Source organism: Leptodactylus fuscus, chromosome 10, assembly GCF_031893055.1.
Source record: "Leptodactylus fuscus isolate aLepFus1 chromosome 10, aLepFus1.hap2, whole genome shotgun sequence".
NCBI classification, from domain to species: Eukaryota; Metazoa; Chordata; class Amphibia; order Anura; family Leptodactylidae; genus Leptodactylus; species Leptodactylus fuscus.
In genome coordinates this window covers 10,696,820-10,708,490 of record NC_134274.1, presented here as the reverse complement: position 1 = coordinate 10,708,490, position 11,671 = coordinate 10,696,820, and positions in this window count along the sequence as shown.

Genomic DNA, 11,671 nt, shown 5'->3' with positions numbered 1-11,671 from the left:
GTTTTCTAGACATGTAGATAAGCTGTGACAGTAGGGATATAATATAATCATGGGATATAATCATGGGTCACTATGGGTGATATCTATAGAGGTGTTATTTTCTATTGTAATCCTGTCTGTGTTCTAAATAAGGTGACTGCTGCAATGAAAACCCCTATTAGGCTTAGTGGTCAGAGTAAAAATTTCAGGATATTGGATTAAGATAAAAAAAAATAGTTACATGAAAAATGAAAAATTTCACAAAAAAAAATATTAAAAAATAGCACATGTTCCTTTTAAGGGAGCCCCAGCTAATACAGGGGCCCCATTATTAGGCTGAGGGTCCCGATGAGACTTTTGTACATTATGTCGCTTACTTGCTATTGCTGTAATGTACGGCTTCTATCACTGCAACAAAAACACAAAAATAAAATAATCCGCCATTTCAATATCATGTAATTAAGAAGTGACAAACATTGCGCTCGGCGGCGGCGGCTTTGCAGAAAGTGACCGGAGATTGCTTTTCCTGGCTGATTGGCCGCATGATTTAGGTTTATATTCAGATTCGGCACTTAGCATTTCTCAGGGAAATTGCTTTAAAACACCTGAGACCATGTTTAGATTTAGTGGACGCAATGCAGTCGCTACGGCGCGGCGAGGTATTTAAGGCTCCAACTACTTAGGTTTCTGCTTCTACATTCAGCAATTAGTGAAGGTAAATGAAATCCGCTCCTTATCCCTGATACAAGCTGTAAAGTAATGGAGGACGTGATGGCGTAAGCAGCCGCTATAAGAAGGGGTCACAGAGGGGGTCACTGAGGGGGTCACAGAGGGGGGTCACTGAGAGGATCACAGAGGGGGGTCACTGAGGAGGTCACAGGGGGGCACTGAGGGGGTCACTGTGGAGGTCACTGAGGGGGTCACTGTGGAGGTCACTGAGAGGGTCACAGAGGGGGTCACTGAGGGGGTCACAGAGGGGGGTCACTGAGAGGATCACAGAGGGGGGTCACTGAGGAGGTGACAGGGGGGCACTGAGGGGGTCACTGTGGAGGTCACTGAGGGGGTCACTGTGGAGGTCACTGAGAGGGTCACAGAGGGGGTCACAGAGGGGGTCACTGAGGGGTCACAGAGGGGGTCACTGAGGGGTCACTGAGGGGTCGCAGAGGGGGTCACCGAGAGGGTCCATGGAGATGGGCCAGGAATAAAAACAATGGCTGACAAATAATAGAAGGTATGCAATAAGTATACACACCCTCTAGGTACAGGCACATATACACACCCTCTACTACTTATATATGCACGCTATATACGGTACATATAGTACAAGCAGATATTTACTACATATACGTGCATATAGGATCAGGCTGATCTGCGGTGACATCAGAAGTGTGGTTTAGTAAGGTCACTCATGGTGCAGAGACATCACAACTAGTCTCAGTTATACCTCAGGGGTGGACATAAGTCACATCTGCACAGAGGCGTCATGGTGGGTGGTCTGTCCCGTATCAATAGTCATGTATGACAGAACCTCGAATAGCTAGATTTATTGCATTTTATTGAACCTGGAGGGACTGTGGACCGGCTTTCTTCTTCTACATGCTTCGTTGGGTCCGGAGGTTCTAAGGTCGTGCACCCTACCAGGACTTGGATTGTATGGCGAGCTTCAGTTTATATTGTTCTTGATTACCTAGATGTATACACCGCTTATAATACTAGCTGTATAGTATACATGGTAACGTGCATGATCTCTGACTACAAGATCTATGACCAGTGGCGTAACAAAAGTCTTGTAGGCCCGGGTGAAGACTCCCCTTATACTCTTCGGTCTCCCTACAGTATAATAATCGGAGGCCCAGGGAAGGTGAATAAAAATATCACTAATACTCGCCTTGTCTCACCTTTCCTGGGCATCCTGGCTCCAGCGGTCTTCAGCACGTTCGGCCATCTTCCCAACGTTCCTGCTGAGGCCTGTGATTGGTCACAGGCCTCAGCCACATGATGGAAGAGTGCCGGAGAGGATGCTGAGCCCAGGAGAGGCGAGTAGAACTATTTATTATTTAACTCACCTCCCCTGGGTTAGCATTGCTTGAAAAGGGGCTGGTAACATGTCAGGGTCCCTTTTCATTTACAATATGTATAGCAGTCGGGCAAGCAGGCTTTCCCTGACCGCTTACATCTCCAGCTGGCCGTGGGCCCCGTACCCCTCCGGGCCAGGTCACACACCCTGCGACTACAATCGATACGCCACTGTCTCTGACTTCATTACTTCTGACTACAAGAACTCCGATAACAGGGTCTCGGACCACAAGATCCTGGGTTAGAAGACCTCCAACTACAAGATCTCTGACTACAAGTTATCTGACTACAAGATCTCCGACTACACTTCTAGGTTAAAACTGCTTTGGTTTGGGAGTTCACCTACTGCAATACCCACCATTCATAATAAATGGAGTTGACCAAGAGCGCCTACCTTCCAACCCTATTAAAGACTATGGGGTTGAGGGAGATGGCTGATTGAATCACGCGGCGATCTTGGTCAGTCCCATATGAAACGAATGGAGGGGCAGCATGGACGCCGACTGCTACTCCTCTTCCCATCTTCCAAAACCATGCCCATTCATCCCAGCTCAATGGTCACCTTAATGGAAACATTCCAAAATTTCCCAAGCCCTAAACTGAGGAGGCCCCTTAGATGTGCGTTGAAAAAAAATTTCCAAAATTTTCGATACTTTGGACTTGATGAGTTTCCTTTCACGCGACTTTGTCATTTTGTTGTGGTCCGTTGTCCTTTCACTGTCTTGTAGAACGTCCTTCCCTTTTGTAACGCGAAATATAAATATGTATATGTTGCTGATACCATCAATATTATCCCCATGACTTCAGACTGGCAAATGATGTGTCAGAACGCGGCGATGTTTACATATTTATTTGTAGATGTCAGCCGGGCGTCTTTGATGTGCGTTTGAGATATAATTTCCTTTTCTTTTTGTTTTTTCTTCCTCCTCCCCGTCTTCCCCCCTGTATTTCTAATGCGCCCAGACAGAACGGGAATCTCTGCGCAGACAAGAATATATAAACTGATTGGTAACAAAGCTGAGAATTGTTAGACTACACTTTCAATTGTCTGTGTCTCAAAATAAGTGAGATGTGGGAGTTCTTCAGGGAAAATTTTAATTGCCCAGAAAAGAACATTTCTACTTGACAATTCTTGTCATACATCACCGCCATCATTATCAAGTTCAGCGCGATAGTTTAGGGGATTGGGAGAAATACTTATCATTTACGGTTTCACACATGGAATTATCTGGGTAGAGTAAATAAAGATCTATACCTACTGCCGGCGCCGGGCCAATGCTTTATTTACAAGATGTCAAGTAGCTGCCACGCACTAGAAAGACGAGATCAAGTCGGCAATACAACATGAAAATGTAGCGATACATTGTGGAGACCAGAACTGGTTCTACCGGGGCATCATTAGCGAGAATGTGATATCTAGACCTCACCATTGGCCATAGTCTAGGCCAAAGCTACGTCCCCCCCACCACAATTTATCCACTTCACAACTAAATGCAAAAATAATAGTAAGAGAATATGTTCCTGCACACAGGCAATCTTGGCCATGCTCACACTCGAAACCTTCCATCTCCGTCTGTGGAACCCTATTCTGTGCATTGGAGTTGTTATTAGAGATGAGCGAACAGTAAAATATTCGTTTCGAGTAGACCCTCAATATTCGACTACTCGAATCGAATATCGAACCCTATTATAGTCTATGGGGGGAAAATGCTCGTTTCAGAGGTAGGCAACGTTCGATCAACTTATAATTACCAAGTTCACGAAGGGCTGGATCCTCCGAGAAGTCTTTTCCGTGCAGCGTCCCCGCGGCGTCTTCTGGCTCTGAATTCACTCTGCCAGGCATCAGGCCTGGGAAGAGCCGACTGCGCATGCCTGCACTACAAGCGGACATGCGCAGTCGGCTCTGCCTAGGCCCGATGCCTGGCAGAGTGAATGAAGAGCCGGAAGACGCCGCGGGGAAGCTGCACGGAGAAGACTTCTAAAGGTAGGAGAAGAACCAGCGTTGATTGGCCGACTGTATAGCATTCGACCAATCAATGCTGGTTCTGCATCGAACTTTTACATTCGAACAGCGAGTGGTACTCGATCGAGTACGAGTATTTCAAATACCGTAGTATTCGATCGAATACCTACTCGATCGGGTACTACTCGCTCATCTCTAGTTGTTATCATGGAGGGCTCCAAAACGGTGGAATGACCATTTGTCAGCATTGTGGGGAGTCCCAGTAATAAATTACAATGCCCAAGGTTCCTTGTTGGACCATAGAGTTGACCCACCAGTATTTCAGGTCTTTGTTGGGCATTGAATACCATCCTCAAAGAGTATCACTCAACTACCACTCATGAATATATAAAAAAGAGGAAAAAATCTTGACAAGGAGGACTTTTTGGTGGAGGCTGCAATGATCTCAAGCTCACCCATACAAATCTATAGTTAGTAGTAGAGGTTGGATGAAAACATCAGTCCATCAAGTTCAACCTATAACCCTAGAGTGTTGATCCAGAGGATGGCAAACCCCCCCCCCCCATGAGGCTCATGCCAATTGCCCCATTTCAGGGGGAAAAAAAAATCCTTCTCAACCTCAATCTGGCAGTCAGTATAAGAACCTTGATCAACGTATGGAAACCCTAACATTAAAGGGGCCCACTAAGGCATTGAATACTATCCACAAAGAGTATCACTCAACTACCACTCATGAATATATAAAAAAGAGGTAAAAATGTTGACAAGGAGGACTTTTTGGTGGAGGTTACAATGATCTCAAGCTCACCCATACAAATCTATAATTACATAGTAGAGGTTGGATGAAGACATCACTCCATCAAGTCCAACCTATAACCCTACAGTCCCTTACAGTGCTGACCCAGAGGAAGGCAAGAAACCCCATGAGGTTTATGCCAGTTGCCCCATTTCAGGGGAAAAAAAATTCCCTCCCGACTCCAATCTGGCAGTCAGGAATAAGAACCTTGGATCAACGTATGGAAACCCTACCATTAAAGGGGATTCCTAGAATTTCATACTGATATCGATGGTCTATCTCTAGGATAGACCATCGATATCCGATTAATGGTGGGCTGACATCTGGCACCCTGAACGATTAGCTGTTTCAGAGATGTGGTACTATACAGTGGACAGAGCCACAAGAAGACCACTCTGTCCACTGTATAACGGTCATGACCCATTCAAGGGGATCGGAGCTAAACAGGAGTACTCCGGCACAGCTACTATATACTGCTTCAGGCTCTGTCCACTGTATAGTTCTGCCACCTCAAGCTGATTGGTGCCAGATTTGGGATCCCCATCGATCAAATTGTGATGGTCTACCCATCCTAAAGAGAGACCATTAAAAAAAAAAATCACTGAATATTAATCGAAAATTCCAAGAAAACCCCAGGTAAGACGTGCAGACTCTTTCACAGAATATTTGCTCATGTGGAAGTATCATTTATCTAAATCATAGAACGTGGAGCGCTCTCTTCTAATTGAGGAATTACAATTACTGAACAATAACCCGCTCCCGCACGACCAGCATGGGTGCATCCATTTTCACGACTGGAGCCAAAGATCTGGAATGTTTACTGACTGTCTGTGACTTTGGAGATAATCAGAAGCCTTGGTTGGCGCTTGTAGAAATTCGGATTTCCTCCAGCTGCGGATCAGTTGTGGAAGACGCGGTAGCTCTTGGAAGCTTGTAAGGTAATTGGTGAAGAAGCAATCTTGTAATTAGAGAAAATTGCCGCTCCGAGGTGAAGTTGTGTTGTAAAGAGCAATTCCATCGTGAACAATCTGTAAAGTAATATAGCTCAGAATAATGTACCAGGAGACCAATTTATGCAGACTTGGATTTCTAGATTGAACTATGGTCCTAGGTCTTCATGGAAAAACTGCATCTACACCATGACATGGATCACCAAGTGATCCCCAATCTTGTCACTGCTGGGGGTCATAATGGTTAGACCTTTGGAGATCAGACACTTATTCCCTTTCTACAGGTTTAATAGAAGAACCCCCTTCAAGGAAATGTGATCTGGGTCATCTACTGTTCACTAGGATGACGTTTCCCAAGGACTGCTTCCATTAGACATTGAGCTTGGAGCTTTCAGTATCCTCAAAGTTACGTCAATGGCCTTTCCATTAGATACGTATTGTGAATTTGCATTCTACCGCTCTACGTGGACCTGTCATCATCATGGAAACTTCCGATTCCAAACACAACTCTTGGTAGATCATTGGTCGTCTACAGTTGTGTAGATCCTTGGGAGGTCCCACCTTAGATAGGTCCTACCCTAGTAACAGAAAGCCATGTGTGCACTATAAAGAAGCTGACCTCTTGGAATATACTGTGGAATAGACTGATAGAAGCATTTTACACATCAACCCTTGGCCAACATCCACTCCAGCCCATGAGCCGGTTCAGTGACTTGGCGAATACCAGCGCAGCAGAAAGAGCAATGACATGATTTACGGCTAATGAAGCCTAAATATTGTTTGTGTTTATGTCCGTGTCAGTAAAGTCTACGAGAAGAAATATTGAAGTCGGTGAAAATTGATGGGTTATAGTTTGTTGCATGTCCATTTCACACATCTCTGGAGAACAAGTACATTTTATTTCTACTGTGTCATCTCTTGTAGAATTCAATACACAAACTTGTTGTTGATAAGTCTGCCCGGCCTTGTGTAGCAGCGGGGGGCACTTACCTGTAATAGGCGGCAGGAGCTTGGAAGCCTTCCAATATCTGGAGGAGAGATAGATAGATATATTGTGTCACAACAGAGAGGCTTAGATTTCTAGAATGCTGCCAAACACCTAAACACAATATCTTTCTTTATCTCATACCATTAAATTATCTATCTATCTATCTATCTATCTATCTATCTAATATCATTCGATTATCTATTTATCTATCAACTTATCTCTCTCATATTTAACTATTGTGAGAGAGTGAAGGGTGTGGTCTGGGAGAACAGGTATGTTCCAGCCATGCAGCTAAAGGGTGTATGGTAAAGACCCACACCAGGGAGGTCAGCTGTGTAATTAAGGCCTGATATAGGGGCTGTGGCACCACACTGACAGAGCTGACCTGTCCAGACCGAACCTACAAAGCAGGTACTGTGCCACCCATTGCTGTTGCCAAGGCAGGAGTCTGGTAGCCAGGCTCCTGTATAGTCAGGGGACAATTTTCTTATGTTTAGTTAGTTCTCAGCCGAGAAGGGTTTTGTTTGTATTTGTCTTTGCAAAGTCAGTTTATGCACAAGAAGTGAATAAATACTGAACGTAAGTGCATCCCTGTCTCTGTGTCCCTGTTTCCTGCACTGCTATCGAGCATCTACCTGAGAGATTCCCCACACTATGCAAAAAATACACAAAAATAAAAAAATATCCCAGCAATTTTTTCTCAATGCCACTCTCCTCCCTCACTCATGTTTGACATCTTTTTGCACACAAACCTATGAGAAAGATTTAATAAATTGTTCTGTGTCTCATAAGAACAGACCTTTCCCCTGACATATCCAAGTCTGGCTTTCAGACCCTGCAACCCCCCCACAGAGGAGGACAATCCAGTCCTCTGGTACCTCTTCCGTCTCCAACATGTCTAATCCTCGTCTCCTCCAATAACATAAATGTGCTCAGAGGTTTCCAGAAACTTCCATCCGTTTCTGCTAGACACTCAGTAAGACCTTTAAGTGCCTGGAGTCCGAGGTGTGATGTGCAGTAATTCAGAAATAAGAGGCTTGAATTGCATTTATTGACCATCTATTTAATGTCACTCCATAGAATACACGGACACTACAGAAATCACTACTAATAAGCGGCCGAGCGATTCCACTGCCGTTTCGCCACCCACATCATAATTATATGGCTGTTACTACAAGTGAGCAAATCCATTTTCCAAGTCTGATGTTGACAAATAGAGACAAGTTCAGACAGTTCAACCACATGTAGCAATGTTAAAGAGATACTCCGCACATCGAAGTGCAAGGATATTCCATCAGTGATGGCCCGGTTTGGATTCCAGCTGTATTAGGGATAGTCTTAAGGTTGTGCAACCTCTTCGATCAGCTGCCCCTGCTGAATAGGGTGTCATGGCTGGAGAGCAATATAAATATATTAATTGTATGGCAGTATTATATGCACATTTTACAGCACTAATACAAAATTACAATGCCCTGTAAGTATGGAACTATTATATGTAGTGTATATAAGGTAGTTAAAGAAGCACTCCAATGAAATAAGGTTCCCTCCATTTAGAAATCAGCCTTTTTGTAGTGCACAGTTACTGAATAAGTTATATGAAGTTATGTGCTCCAGTCTGGAGCGCTGACATCCTCTCTGCTTCTCTGACGCACACAGTTTTTCCTGTACAAATTGGAGGTCAAGCTCAAGACTATTAGATCCTTAATATGACACCTCTACCTCAGCACCATGCAGTATATTACTTTTGGGAGGGGCAGCACCATCAGATGTTAAAGGTTTCCCTATAAAAGTGCAGTAAATTCTTCAATTCTTTCTCCCATCATTTGACTTCCAAACCATTCAATCCTTAAAGCCCCGCCCCTGCTCAAAGCAGAACCGCCCCTGAAGAGCAGGGGATGGCTTTAGAAAGAATATTTTCCAACTCTTGGGGTTCAAATCAATGGGACAGTTTTGTGCGATTGTTGGCAGGCGAGTAAAACTTCTACATGGAAGATTTGGCCAACTGTAGGATGTCACCCATCAATTTTTGGGTGCACTTTTTATGAGAAATTATAATTTGTAAACTTTTAGAGTGCACTATACCATTTGGTTATCCTTAGGGCAATGATAGGAACAATTTTCTGGGTACAGAGTTAGAATGGGAGCTTATGGTCCTAGAACTGCAACCCAACGCGTTTCACATGTCCCCTCTATTATACTGATAGGGGGGACGATGGGTTGGGACCAATTGGTATTTGCCATTTATAGATTTGCAAATAATTTCTCAGAGTTGGCAAATTTGTTCATTTACAAGTCTCACCTCGATCTTATTCTAAAGGAATTAAAACTTGCTATTTGCACCATGCAGACAAAAGTCTGTCTCTTCACCTTGGAAGCCGAGGCCTACTGTGCGCTCTGCTAAATCTGCTCTCCGTGACATCTGATGCACTTAAAATATCACGTACATTCTGCCTAGAAAAAATCTAAGTTGGAAAAGTTAAACATTTGCCGTGTCTAGCGATCCCCGTCCCTTTAAGAGCAGAACTTTTTGGGGGCGATTTCTTTAGTCGTTTGGTATTTTTTGTTACTGTCCTTTTTGGCTCCCCCGGCCTATCACATTGTACGCGATGATAGAGCGGCGCTAGGATGTGCCGGCCTTGTTATCAGACTCCGGGAGAGAAAATTAAAGGAATGTGTTCAATCGGAAACCTCAGAGTAAAGTGACACAGGACATGTTTCCCGGCTGGTTCCAGCTGTGAATGAATCCAGCACAAGGATTAGAAGACACGCACCAATTCCTTCATTTTACAAGCCTACTTTATCTTTAATTATGTGATTTCAGCCCAATGAATTGATGCGGAGCCTTTTAAGGACACAAAGTCACCGGCTGGTGTGTGTTTACTGTTCAAATGGAGCCCAACGCTCTACTGGGAATCCTGCTCTATTAGTTTCTAAGGGATAAGATCTTTTGTTTTATGGTACAGCGCGTTTTCAGCCAGCAGATGTAAATAAGATTGATTCTATTCCCTGACAGCAAACAGAGATATTGGGCGCGAAAACATATTAAAGATTTACGGAACTTGTCACTGCGCCATGAATACATTTTATCTACATATCCCAATCTTGCATTCTGCTGGTTTGCCAGTATCACATGAACCCCCTGTGCCTATGATATAGACCTGGGACCCTGATATGCCATCACACTCATGCTGTATGGTATTGCATTGGCCTAAGAGGTTGGAGTGGAGATCCCAATTCAGCTCCCTTTACCAGGGCCACTTTCAGGGGTTGCACAAAAACTTTATGGCTGCTTTTTTCACATTGGAGCATAGGATGAGTGGGGCTGAGCTGCTATACTACATACAACCTGTGGGCAGTACTGTACTTAAAGCCCAACCGCTGCTTAACAGAGAAAGGCCCCTATACGGTTTAAAACCCTACCAAAAAATCCCCACCCCTGCTTAACAGAGAAACACCTCTATACAGCAGCTTAAAACCCAACCACAAAAGCCCCACCCCTGCTTAACAGAGAAAGGCCCCTATATAGCAGCTTAAAACCCAAGCACAAAAGCCCCTCCCCTGCTTAACAGAGAAACGCCTCTATGCAGCAGCTTAAAACTCGACCACAAAAGCCCCACCCCCGCTTAACAGAGAAATGCCCCTATACAACTCAGTTTTAAGCAAATCTGAATATTTCAAGTACAGTTCAAGGGACAAAAGTGGCTTTTTTTGGCCATAAATCGAAGAAGTGTTGCAATGCTCTTCTTGTATCACTCTGGCTCTATGTTGCACCATACCCCCATTTTCTAGCTACATTCCTAATCTGTAATCCCTACATTTTTTAAACAGGGTCGGACTGGTCGGGGACTCATCGAGCACCTTGGTTCATGAACATGACGGACTAGCTGTTAAAGTTTTACACATTTTTATAAAATTAAATTGTTCGTTAAGTTTTAATTGGTAACTAAATATAAACTATTGTTCTAACGTTAATGGGATTATGGAATCAGACATGTAAATTAATTACCGGTAAGGAATCCCTTTTAAAAGGAACCAGTCACCAAAAATTACCTTTTTTTCAAACCAATGTCTTATGTGAATTTTTTGACAAATTTTCTGCATCACGATACTTTTTTTTTTTTTTTTCATTCTGGCTACTAAGCCTAATAATAGTCTGGCACTTCCCAATTCTGCAGGGATTTTCATGGAGGCAGTCACTTCTTTTATATCACAAACAACAGAGATTTCTGTTATAATAAATGAGTGGAAAAAAAATGGTAATACATTCCTTATAATTTGAGTGGTTCCCGTTTTACCATTTTCAGCCACATTGCAGTATATCCCATATCCCATGATGTATTAGTATTAGTATATAGAGACTGTGGCATTACTTGGGGTCCTGGCCGTTTGGGTGGCATTTATAGTTCTTTGATTGACACAGGGCTGTGGAGTCGGAATTAGTGTTGACATCAATTTTGGGTGGAATCGGAATTGGAGGAGGAAAAAAGTTACAGACTCCGAGACGAGCTTACAAATAACAATAGACTATCTTTAATGGGGATTAATGATTTATACAGTCAAATAGTCATAAAGTCAAGGATTTTTCATGACAGTCAGCCATGAAGGAGTCGGAGTCACTGTGGGTGTCGGAGTCGGGCTCTGGATAAATAGTGGAGGCGGATTCAGTGTTGGTGGTTTGGCCTGGGTTGATGCTTATAGGGTTAAGCTATTTATGAAGTAGTTGGAGTCACAGTGGGTGTCGGAGTCGGGTTCTTGAAAAATAGAGGAATCGGATTCAGTGTTGGTGGTTTGTCCTGGGTTGACACTTATGGGGTCAAGCCATTTATGAAGTAGTTGGAGTCACAGTGGGTGTCGGAGTGAAGCTCCGGAAAAATAGTGGAGGTGGATTCAGTGTTGGTGCTTTGGCCTGGGTTGATGCT